Genomic DNA, 13,173 nt, shown 5'->3' on the forward strand with positions numbered 1-13,173 from the left:
CACCAGGCTGATCTCCCTGTGCTATACTGCAACAGCTGGGAACTTTACTAAAGTGTCAGTTCCCCATCAGAAGCAGAACAAAACCTATTTTGATTCTGTTGGCATCCACTTCACTGAATGAGGGATCATAACAGCACAGTCTAGTAGCAAAAGCAGAGCGTTCAGGGACAGGCAAGTCACGCTCCACATTTCGCCTCTGCCACTTTGGTTAATGTGATCAAGACAGGTTCATCTCTGAGTCTCTGTCTTCTCCTGAGGAACACTGGAATCATTATACTTACCTCATTTGACTCAAGTAAGAATAAAAATTTAAAAAAGAATGAAATGATGACAGGAGTTTAACACACTGGGGACAGTGTCATAAAAAAATAACACCTACTTCCCTTCATTCTAGCTGAGACATCGTCTTTAACCAGTTCTGACATTTTGACATATATTGGTTTCTTTATTTATAACAATTGACAAACAATGTCAATAGCCAGTCCAGTTACTCATAGTGGTTGGAATATTTATTCACCAAACACCAAAACAATAATACATCAAATGATAAAGGCAAGTATTTCCAACAAAAGGGGAAAAATAAAAGGCTGGAAAGAGATGAGAAGTAAATTCACAACTTTAGTAGCACATTCTCTCAGAGAAAGGAGTTTTCCTGTATCTTAATATGTCATTTTAACATCCAGTGTAACATTCAAGAACTCTTTGCACATTTTATTGAATTATTGAATCTCAGGGCCATTAAGTCCAAATCCTTATCTGATACCTGAACACCATTTAAAATGCCTTTTACTTTTAATTTACTTTTTAGTGCACTTTTTTAGAAAGGTTATTTAAGGATTCCATGTGATACACAAAATGGCCACAACCGAAAATAAGAGGTTAGAAGTGATAAAGAGAGGTCATCTTAAGAGAACCCTCTTCATTCTTATGTACTGAGCTGTAGCAGTACACCCTATAACTCTTCCAAAGAAATGAGTTGGAAGAAACTTACAAACCTAAATCTACTGGTTGCTCCCTGGGGGGCCTGGGCTTCCCTGGTGGCTCAGATGGTAAAGAGTCTGCCTGCAATGCAGGAGACCTGGGCCAGGAAGATCCCCTGGAGAAAGAAATGGCAACCCACTCCAGTATTCTTGCCTGGAAAATTCCTTCGACAGAGGAGCCTGGTGGACAACACCCCATGGGGTCAAAGAGTCAGACTTGACTAAGTGATTAACACACACACACCCGAGGGGCTCGAAGCAACTGGGAACAGATTACATAATGAAAGGCAAAATTCACTTTTCTAGTTTCTCTAGTATTTCTCAAAGTGTGGTGCACAGCCCCAAAGATACCTAAATCCTCTAGGGAAGGTGGGGTGATGATGGTGGATATTGAAAATAGGGCTTTGGGACTTGCCTGGTGGTCCAGTGGTTAAGAATCTGCCTGCCAGTGCAGGGGACATGGGATCGATCCCTGGTCTAGAAGACTGCCCCACTTTGTGGGGCAACTAAGCCTGCATACCACAACCACCAAGCCTGTGCACCACAACTAAAACCCATGCAGCCAAAGAAAGAAAGAAGACAAACAGAAAATGGGGCTCCATCCCAAACTCCAGAAGCTTTGAAGATGGTACTGCAGTTGGCATTTTTCACAAAAATTTGCATTTCTTGTAAATTCTGAGTATGAAACCACATTTGTAATATAAGCAGTTTACTCATCATTAAAAACAGGCAAATAAATTATATATTAATGGAGAGAAAGAGGAAGTGCAGAAAGCTAGACATCTCAATGTGCTTATGTGTAAACATGATTCATTTAGAAACCATCTATGTAACTCGTTCTCAGCTCAACTGTACCTGGGAGAATTTCACCAGAAACATTACCCAGGCTTCTAAAATGACTCTCAAAGTTTAGTCATATTTAAAATAGAAAAGTAGAAGAAGAGAAAATTCATTTGCCTTAACGTATTACTCAAACACTCAATATTACATTTTTCTTAAGAGTCAAAACAGGAAGTTCTTTAGAGAAAGAAAACTCAGTGGAAAAAAAGCAATTTTGTTTTGTTGGGTATGACCAACAAAATTCTAGAAACCTGGTTAAGTTGCATTCAGTCACATGAGGATAAATTCTTCAGAAAGATTCTCAGGAGAATTGTTTAACTTAATGTTATGAACAAACAAACAAAAAAAAAATTCTTAAATTTCCAAGAATAAGAAACAGCACCCTCTTCCAGTTCATCGAGAGACATGGAAAATGTGACTAATATTTACCAAAGGCTAAGTTCCTCTTAGTCATTCTATTATAACTAAAGCTCCTAAGAATCTAACTGTAAAATCTTATCACAAGTTAAAATATTTTGAAATAAAAAGAGCAAAACTGTAACAGAGAAAAAAATCAAACTCATGAAATAGAGTCTGTAATTTCACCTTGGTCACGAGACCATGTAACCTGATACTTATCAACATTCTCCTTCCACTTGCCTTATTTCCATATCCTTTTATTCATAAATAGGCAGATATTAATAGATGCACGCTAGGTCACTTCAGTCATGTCCCACTCTTTGCGACCCTATGGACTGTAGCCTACCAGGCTCCTCTGTCCATGGGATTCTCCAGGCAAGAATACTGGAGTGCCCTCCTCCTGAGGATCTTCCTGACCCAGGGACTGAACTTGCATCTCTTACACATCCTCCACTGGCAGACGAGTTCTTTACCACAGGTGCAACCCGGGAAGCCAAATATTAATAGATAGATAGATATATAAGAGGTAGGGAGAGATAATCACATGAATCAGACTGAAGAGATTGTGTAAAATAATGAGATAAAGGTTAAAGATATACTAAGTATTACAAGACTCTTAAAAATTAAAGATAATGCTAACTGGGGTGATCAAAGAAGATTTCATAAAAATTTTACAGAGTCCTGATAAGAAGTGTGGAGTTCAATAAACAAGGATAAATAAGAACGGACATAACAAAAAAGCAAGAATATGAGCAAAAACATGAAGGTCAAAATTAAAGAAGGGCATGGCTCTCTTGCTGCTTTTACCAATCTCCATGTCTTATCTATTAGACTCCCTCAGCGTATCTTCCACCTTTGCTTTATATTCAATTCCCTTTACCATTTTCCCCACGTGGTCCTTCACTGCTTTTCTCCACCTGGGCTACAGTGAAGATCTTCCACTCATTTTTCCTCTTCGGGTTAATTCATGTACTCCTTACACAGATGACAAACATGATTGAGTCCCCAACACCTACTGGATGAAACCCTAAGTCCCTACGTTACCCTAATATTTAATGCCCCAATTCATCATTCTAGTTTGGGGTTTCAAATTTTCTCTTAATGCAGATACACAGAGGTCAAGGAACAAGTGAAGTCAAGTCACAAGAGGACTGAGAACCAACTAGAAAGTCATGTGTGACCTTGGAGAGTCCAGTCTCAACAGAGTGATGGGATGGAACCCCAGTGAGTGTGAAAAAGCTAAGCATAAAGGGGAGCTGATGAGGTCCTCCACTGGGGCCCCCACCATGTCTCTAGTAACCCCTGAGAAGTTACAGCACGTTTTGGAAGTCCTCAATACCAGCATCAATGGGCAGTGGGAAACTGCCCTTGTCATCACTCCAGTGAAGGGCGTGGAGCACAGATGCGCTCATGCACTGTTGAGGAAAGCAGACATCGAGCTCACCATGAGGGCGGGAGAGTTCACAGAGAATTAGGGGGCACGTGTGATCACCACCACATAGAATCTACACCAATACAAGATGCCAGACTGGTTCTTATGGACAGAAGGACGTGAAGGATAGAAAATACAGTCAAGTCCTGGCCAACAGTCTAGACAACAAGTTCTGTGAAGACCTGGAGCAACTGAAGAAGATATGGGCCCACAGAGGGCTTCCTGCTTCTGGGGACCTCGTGTCTGAGGCTGACGCATGTGTGCAAGAAGAAATAAATGTGTGGCCTTTGTCTGTTAAAAAGGCAGGGGGTGGGGGAGCTGAAGAGCTGACAGTAGCTAGTGGACATAATTTAAGGGGGAAATTAGCCCCAAAAGGGGATATAGGCTGTTACATTAGGGGAGTCGGAAGTAACAAGGAGTGGCTTCTTGCTGGAGTTGGTAGTAGAAGATGGTGGCGGTCGTGTTTGTGAGTGCTGGGCTGGATCAGAAGAGAGGAGATAGAGTCTCCAAGTCCCTTATCCAAAATTACAGTAAAGAGAGGTGCTCACCCACAACCAGGGAAAAATGAGGAACAAGTCAAAGGCTCTCACCAAGCCAACCATCTGCACAGAAATCTTGAAAACATTTTTAAGAACCACAGCTTTGAGTAGAAAATTCATTTCAGCATATTTTTGGAAAGGAGGAGGCTGTATTAATTAAATATAAACTTATTTGCATATTTGTTTATTCCCCCAACTTGTCCCAGAAAGAATCTAAGGCAGCCACAAAGCACGATGTGCTGGATAAAAGCCACCACATCCTGGATATGAGCTAAACTCCTTTGGCCACAAGTCCTACAAGACCCAAGCAAATAGATCATAAACAAAGAGCTCAAAGCGCCAAGCTTTCAAACAGAAAGAAATAAAACTACGAAGGGCCATGATGAGAAGGGGCAGTTCCCCCAGGTGTACCTGAGTGCTGAGCTGCTTCCCACCACATCAAAAGCAATGGCACAGCCCCTAATTCCAATTGCTGAAACATTTTAACAGCTGGGAATTAAAATAAGCTGTCAGCCAGCTCAAAAAGATTTTTTAATTCAAAATAAATCAGGCTAACAACCTGCAGATGTTTGGAAAGAAACTGTTTGGGTGACTCATTTTCAAAACCCAACTCCCTAACTTTGCCATTTCAGAGTTTCTGAATGGCTGCTACCTGCCCTTAGCTTCTAATTGGGAGACAAACTGTTATGCTGGCATTTTCAGACTTAACATTGGTCTCACATGTTGACAAACATCATGGATTCTGTCTGGTCCACCAAGCTAAGATTGGGAAGCAAGGGCAGAGAGCTGGTCAGATGATTGAATGTGTTGTGGAGCCCTTGGTCCTCCAGGGATCCCTCAGTCTGAAGAGTAGATGGGGATAAACCATTCTGCCCAAAAGTCTTTGCACCCTGGTCTGCATGAGCTGTTTTATTGCATTTCTTAGAATAAATAGGGATAATCTCAGTTATGGGTTGAACAAGAGTAATAAAAACAAGGGGAGAAAAGGGGGGAATAAGAGACTGCAGAAGAGTGAATAATACCACAGACTCAAGACAAATGGCCAAAGGCAAGTCAGCATCTCAGCATCCAGACCAAGGATGACCATGAGAGATACATACATCAGTGGCCATCAGGGGAGGAAGAAGGAGGAAGCTCCAGCCTCTCCACCTGAGAACCATCTAGGTCTATTAGGGCTCAGCTGTTTCATATTGAAACAGACTGTAATAATACATGTGGTGCTAAATCTGGGGAGCTGTTGGATATCAAAGTGCTGCAGTAGAGGTTTCAGATTGCGGACCATGAGATTTAAGACTTTCCACCCATTCCTATCCAGGAGGTGATTTTGCCTCTCCTGAAAGTCCTTGCCTTTCTCTTCTTTCCCTGTCTTAGTTTAGGCTGTGATCATAAAGTTCCACAGACTAGGTGACTTATAAACAACAGAAATTTATTTCTTATAGTTCTGGAGGCTGGAAAGTCCAAGATCAGGATGCCATGGTCAGGTTCTAATGAAAGCCCTCTTCCAGGTTGTAGATGGCTGACTTCCCACTGTATTCTCACATGATGGAAGGGATGAGGTTGCTCCCTGGGGTCTCTTTTATAAGGCATTAATCCCATAAGGCTTCACCTATGAAAGTGTCCAGGGCTCCCTCAGTGGCTTAGCGGTAAAGAATCCACCTGCAATGTAGGAGACATGGGTTCAATTCCTGGGTCAGGAAGATCCCTTGAAGAAGGAAGTGGCAACCCACTCCAGTATTCTTGCCTGGAAAATCCCATGGACAGAGGAGCCTGGTGGGCTAGTTCATGGCGTCACAAGAGTCAGATATGACTTAGCAACTAAAATGAACAAACAAAACAAATGAAAGTCTCCCCCCCCCCATAATACCATTACACTGGGAGTGAGGATTTTAATATATACATTGGGGAGACACAAGATTTCAGCTTATAGCACTCTCCTAGCCTCTAGTTGCCAATGCTGGGAAGCTATCTGTGGCCTCTGGGTCTGCCTCTTTGGGTTACCCATAGGCTTTTGCGTGTCCCCCACTGAGGGCTCACATAGCAAGTACAGCACTGATCTGCCTACAAGCCCTTCTCCATTGCTCACTCTTGAAACAAGAGTTGTGTCTTGTCATCTTTGTATCCCCAGCACCCAACACAAGACCTAGCAATCAGTAACAATTTGTTAAATTATTCAAGCAAGTTCACTAAATAGAAAATTATTATTTTTTTTTCGAAAGCAACATTCCTTATGGATGAATCTTTTCACCTTATTCAAAGAGGTTGTAAAGAGCAAAGCAAAACCAAGTCTTTGTTTTAGTTTTGGTGGAGCAGAAAATTATTATTTTTAAGGAGGATAAACTCAAATATGTCCAAAAAAGAAATGTTCTTTAAAGATAAACATTTTCCCAAAATTTTAATGACCTCTCCTCAATCAAAATGGCCTCCAAGACTGGAAACTGAAACAATAATAGAATGTCTTGACTAAAGGCTATTTGATCATACTAAGAATGAGAAGAATGATTTCTCAGAAACAGAAAACATTTATTTCTACCTTTGGAACTCGCTCATGTCTCAATGATACAGCAAAAATGAAAGAATCTCCCCAAATTCCTTTGAGCCAGAATTCAAAACTAACAAAAGCGAAAGGCCATCGATACATGGCAATAAGAGAGTTTGCCATTTGCTTTTCTCATCACATCCACCTGATTGGGAAAGAGGTAAAGAGTCCCTACTCTGCCAACTCTGTCAGCCTGGTGGCTCAGATAGTAAAGAATCCACCTACAATGCAGGAGACCTGGATTTGATTCCTGGGTCAGGAAGATCCCCTGTAGAAGGGAATAGTAACCCACTCTAGTATTCTTGCCCGGAGAATTCCATGAGCCTGTGGGCTACAGTTCATGGAGTCACAGAGTCGGACATGACTGAGTGACCTTCACTTTCACTTCTGCCATCTCACATACATCTAAAGACTGGCTCACCAAAGAGATGACATCCTTGATAAATGAAAATCAGTCGACTACCAAGCCTATGTTCGTTTCCAGCAAGGCTCTGTGGCCAAAGGACATGTACTGAGCATAAGTCTCTTCTATTAAAGAAAATGAACTTTCTCTAGCCGTGATGATGTCAAATCTGAATTGTCAAAGTCAACTCCCTTTCAGTTTGACTCTATTCCTTCCTAGTTGTGCCACCCTGGACAAGTCATGTCATTTTGTCAGTCAGCAAATATCAGTTAAACGCCTGTTCTATGCCAGGCCATGCAAGATGCTGGTACATAATGGAAAGTGGATGGATAGATGGGGTTCCTGCTCTCCCAGAGCTTCATCGGGTCCTCCCCACCTCAGCACCCCTTATTGGTAAACATAGGCTTTTGATAGAAAAGTTCCTAATCTAATTGTTTTAAGTGTCTATTTAAGAATAAGTGAGATAACATATGTCAGATGTCAAACAGAACATGGTCAATAATAGGAGCTCATTAACTGGAAAAAAAACTGTTATAATTAACCAAATGAGATAGTGTCAACTTTTTTTTTCTTTGGCTGCACTGGTAGGTTTGCAGAATCATAGTTTCCTGACCAGGGATCAAACCCAGGCCCTAGGCAGTGAGGGTGGGGAGTCTGAGCCTGTGGACCACCGGGGAAATCCCAGTGTCAAAAATCCCACTTTTTATAAACTGCAGAGTAAATACAATTGTTCCTGTTACCATTTCTATTATCGAGGTTTTTTAGAACAAATTGTTAAAGCCAGCATATGCTTCCATCAAGTAAAACTGCAGAATTTTACGCACATCTAAACTTCATGGGAAGTAGATGGGGAAACAGCAGAAACAGTGGCTGACTTTATTTTTCTGGGCTCCAAAATCACTGCAGATGGTGATGGCAGCCATGAAATTAAAAGACACTTGCTCCTTGGAAAGAAAGTTATGACCAACCTTAGATAGCATATTGAAAAGCCAGGATATTACTTTGCCAACAAAGGTCTGTCTTGTCAAGGCTTTGGTTTTTCCAGTGGTCATCTATGGATGTGACAGTTGGACTGGTGAAGAAAGCTGAGCACCGAAGAATTGATGCTTTTGAAGTGTGGTGTTGGAGAAGACTCTTGAGAGTCCCTTGGACTGCAAGGAGATCCAACCAGTCCATCCTAAAGGAGATCAGTCCTGGGTGTTCATTGGAAGGAATGATGCTAAAGCTGAAACTCCAATACTTGGGCCATCTCATGCGAAGAGTTGACTCATTGGAAAAGACTGATGCTGGGAGGGATTGGGGGCAGGAGGAGAAGGGGACGACAGAGGATAAGATGGCTGGATGGTATCACCGACTGGATGGACGTGAGTCTGAGTGAACTCTGGGAGTTGGTGATGGACAGGGAGGCCTGGCGTGCTGCAATTCATGGGGTCGCAAAGAGTCAGACACGACTGAGCAACTGAACTGAACTGAACTGAAACTTCAAATATGCAATTCTGACAGCCAATGCACTAGGAAAATGCTAGAAAATGTTTTTAAGCAGCCTCGACTCCCAGCAACCCCCGCTAAGTACTCAGCACCAGCTACGCCAATAGCTTGCAGTGTCCTAATGTAGCAAGTTCACTCACTGTCTGCTGCTGTGGGATCCCATGCAGAGGTGATTTTGTGGAATCACTTCACTGTTTGTCTTCTCACCCAGAAGTCAGGGCTCTGACTTCTAACCTAAACCTTCCAGCTTTCTAACCCTAATGGCTTCTAGCTTAGTTCCTGGAAGGTAGGAAGGATTTGGTCCATAAATGTTCCCTAATTTAAAAGTAATGAATGAACAAGAGGAAACAAAAAACAGAATATATTACTTATGCCTTCACCATCTCCTTATATGTAAAATAAATCATGCTAGAAGCATAGCTCTTCATGCTTTCTATTCATTTGGAATTCGACATGCATCTAACAAACACAAGATTAACTATGGTGTGCCCAGCTATACACTAGACCCTATGAATGATATAAAACTCTGCACACACAGCACACATTTCAGAATGACTGCACACACAGTGCACACATTTTCAAGATTTGGAGGCTATAAAAATTTATGGACATCATATTATTCAAAACTATTGTTCTATCAGTTATGAACTAAAGTTCACAGACTTTGACTTGTCCAAGATGTTTTTAAAAAGCAACGACAGCAAACATGTTTACTTATCTTGTGCCAAATTCTTTACAGGTATCATCCCTTTTAATGCTCAAAACCACACTATGAAATGAGTACTATTATTATCCTCTTTTCACAGATGAGCAAACTTAATATTAGGAAGATTAAGTGATTCGCCCAAGACAAAAACCAAATCTAAGAAGAAAGCCATGTCACACACACATGCACACACATATATACAAACACAGTCCAATTCCTGGGCTCCTCACCACACTAACTAAACTGAAAGATCGGAAGACAATATGTGAGCGAAATTCCACACAGGAACTCTGCTAACCTGCTACGTATCAACAGAGCAGAGCTACCCAGGCAATGGCAGACCCCCAGCTTCCGCAGTTCCCCAGAGGTCCACCATCGAGCGTGTGTGACAGTGTGGAACTTCTTATCTCTCGTTTAAATTCTATTCTGGTCACTTTCAAAATAGGCAAGCGTGTGTGAAGTCGCTTCCGTTGTCCGACTCTTTACAACCCTATGGACTATAACAACTTGCCAGGCTCCTCTGTCCATGGGATTCTCCAAGCAAGAATACTGGAGTGTGTTGCCATGCCCTCCTCCAGGGAATCTTGACCTAGAGATCAAACCTGCATCTCCTGGGTCTCCTGCATTGGCAGGCAGGCTCTTGCACCTCGGAAGCCCCATAAAAGGTAAAAAGAAGGAATCTTTCTCTTTTCTCTACCCATTTCAGCCCCATCTGTCTGCCTCTGTCTCCCTCCCTCTCTCATTGTCTCTTGGGGACAAAAATAGGGGCAGAAAGCAACAGTGGGGGGGCCACAGGCCCCGAGTCGGAGACCCAAGCCACACATTCACTCACTTCACCAGACCAGGATATTCCAAGGTCCATCCTAAGCATCTGCCTTACCTCCCCCCTGCTTCCCCAACCCCTAGAAGCTATCAAAGTCCTGGGTAAGGAAATTAAACTCCTCAACGAGGCATTTCTGCCACCTAGTGTGAAGAGATATACATGAAAAGATTTGGGTCGATAAAAGAAGAAACACAATACAAACTCTGAATTGCAAAGCATGTTCAAATAAATACCATTTACTCTCCCCAGACTATTTTATAAGCTACAAAACAAAGGAGCATTCATACATTAAATGCAGTATATTGAGACCGTGATTATAAAGCAGCTGAAAACTTTTTGAAGCTGGACTGCAAAGAATGAACCGTGAGGAGAAATTCCAAGATCTGCCACACTCAACTTTAAGATTAAAATCGTGTGTACAAACTGCCAGAAATCTCAAGTCAGCAGGGACCAATCCAAGGAGATTTTATTTGTACCTACTATGAAATTGGTTTTCCCAATAAACCACAGTTTGGGAGAAACACATTTTTCCTAATACTGAGACATGGGAGACTCTATTAATGCTTATTTTGTTGTTGTTTTCCTGATCAGAAGACACCCTGTGACATAGATTCATGTTTTTTCCAAAACTTCCTGACAATAAACACAATATGTTTCACACAGTTGCCTCTATGTCATTCTCTCAGTGTAGACAAAATGCATAACATCATGGTGAAATTCAGTGAAATCATGCATTCACGAAGCCATAACACATTCCAGGCACATGGTTCTCTGGAGGAGTGCAGGCCAAGTCATGTCTGACTCTTTGAGACCCCATAGACTGTAGCCCACCAGGCTCCTCTGCCTGTGGGATTCTCCAGGTAAGAATACTGGAGTAGGTTGCTATTTCCTTCTCCAGGGAATCTTCTGAGATCTTCTGAGATCTTCCTGACCCAGGGATCGAACTCATGTCTCTTATGTCTTCTGCATTGGCAGGTGGGTTCTTTATAAGTGATTTTATTCAAAGGCATAGTGAGGTAGAGAAAGCCTGCTTCTACCTTTCAGAAAATTCTCAAGAAAAACTGTATCTCACATCTGGCCATGGAAAAAGTTTGGAAGGAAAACAGTTGAGGTTCATAACTTCTGGGAACCTTGGAATATAGATATTCTACAATTCTGGTTTATACTCATTTTGTTTACTAATCAGCCAGGAAATGGGTAAAGCTAATGACCTCTAATGCAACAGACCCCAACATTTTTTGCATCTTAGAAGACAATTTTTCCAAGGATGGGAGTGGGGAGGATGGTTTCAGGATGATTCAAGTATGTTATATTTATTGTGCACTTTATTTCTATGATTACTACACCAGCTCGACCTCAGATCATCAGGCATTAGATCCCAGAAGTTGGGGATCCCTGCTCTAATGGGAACTAAGGGGTCAAACAGGCCCTGTTTCAGTGTGGATGGACAAAAAGTTTAAAAAATGGGGGTAAGTAGAGTTGCTGTTAATCAGGATCACATCCAGAGAGCTGAAATTCACAGCACTTGCCCCCACCCCAAGACGTGCCCCCTCCAAAGAGCACAGTACAAGCCGAACGTACAGTAATCTTCATCTCTCAAATTATCTAGGATATATAGACCTTTAGGGAGAAATGCTGCAAACCAGAGGACCAGTCAGATCAGGTTCACGGGCTGGCAAGCCACCAGTGACTCATGTGGGAGAACAGGAGTGAGTCTGAGAAACAAGACTCAAGCACAGGGAGTCTGGTTACATCACAGGAGGTGAAACCACTTCAAAGCCTCTATATTGGCAGGCTGAATCCCACTAAGGATTGAAATGAAATACTACCTATTTCACCAGGCCTGGAGCTAACGAATCAAGCAACTTAAATCCCTCACAGAGCCTTGGGTAATGATCAAGATGCCCGTCTCTCCCTGACCCACTCGGCATATTGAGTGCAGTTTGTCTTTATGTGTGTGTCTCATTTTTTGTATACATCTTGTATACAAGATAATGGAAAGGCATAAATTAAATATGTATTTTTAGGAGAGAAGAAGGCATATTTTTTTTTAGCCCTACTACCTGCAAAATTCTTCTAGACCTGCAACCAATAAAAGCTGAAATGCTAGAAGGAAAAGAGGCAAAAAGGGAGAGCCACACTGTAAAAATAAGAAAGGGTCCAGGAATGTGGCTGGAAGCCCAAGACTTTAAACTGGTTATCTCGCACAATAATTCTTTAAAAATGTTCTACAAGGACAGAGGCTCCCATCCCTGGATTGAGATGATGCCAAGGAGCTCCTAAACCCCAGTATGGCATATTGCCTTAGAAAGGTCTAGAAAGATCAAGGAAAAATAAGTTTAAAGACATACAGAAGTCCTACTGCATATCCCCCCAATATTCCTTCTACTTCATGCTCACGAAGTCCCTTCATGCTTTTTATCACCTCCTCGTCACTCTCCTCTCCAACGTAGAGTGTTTTTCTTCTTTTTTTACAACTGTTAAAATTTCATACCCAACATCTACAAGAAATTTTTTTTCTGAAAATCACATGGATTTGTAAAGCTTTCTCCTAAAGCCCTGCCATGATTATAAGCCAACTGTCCGGTACTTTAGTTTCCTAATTGTTCATATATTTGTTCTATTTCCAAGAAGACTATTTGTTCTACAAAAGTGAAACAAATTTCATTACACTTCAGGATTCCCCCCAGCAGCTACTTAATCAGACAACATAATAGATACTCGGGCTTCTCTGGTGACTCAGAAGGTAAAGAATCTGCCTGCAATACGGGAAACCCAGGTTTGATCCCTGGGTTGGGAAGATCCCCTGGAGGAGGGCAGGGCAATCCAATCCAGTATTCTTGCCTGAAGAATCCCCATGGACAAAGGAGCCTGGCAGGCCATCCATGGGGTCACAAAGAACTGGACACGACTGAGCGACTAAGTACATAGTAGATAATCAGTAAACAGTTGATGGTTGACTAAGTTGTAGATTAACTGTAAAATTTAGCCTGAGTTGGGTCTCATACCTCTAAGATCCTGGGATGT

This window comes from Bos javanicus, chromosome 16 (genome assembly GCF_032452875.1).
Source record: "Bos javanicus breed banteng chromosome 16, ARS-OSU_banteng_1.0, whole genome shotgun sequence".
Classification (NCBI taxonomy): Eukaryota; Metazoa; Chordata; class Mammalia; order Artiodactyla; family Bovidae; genus Bos; species Bos javanicus.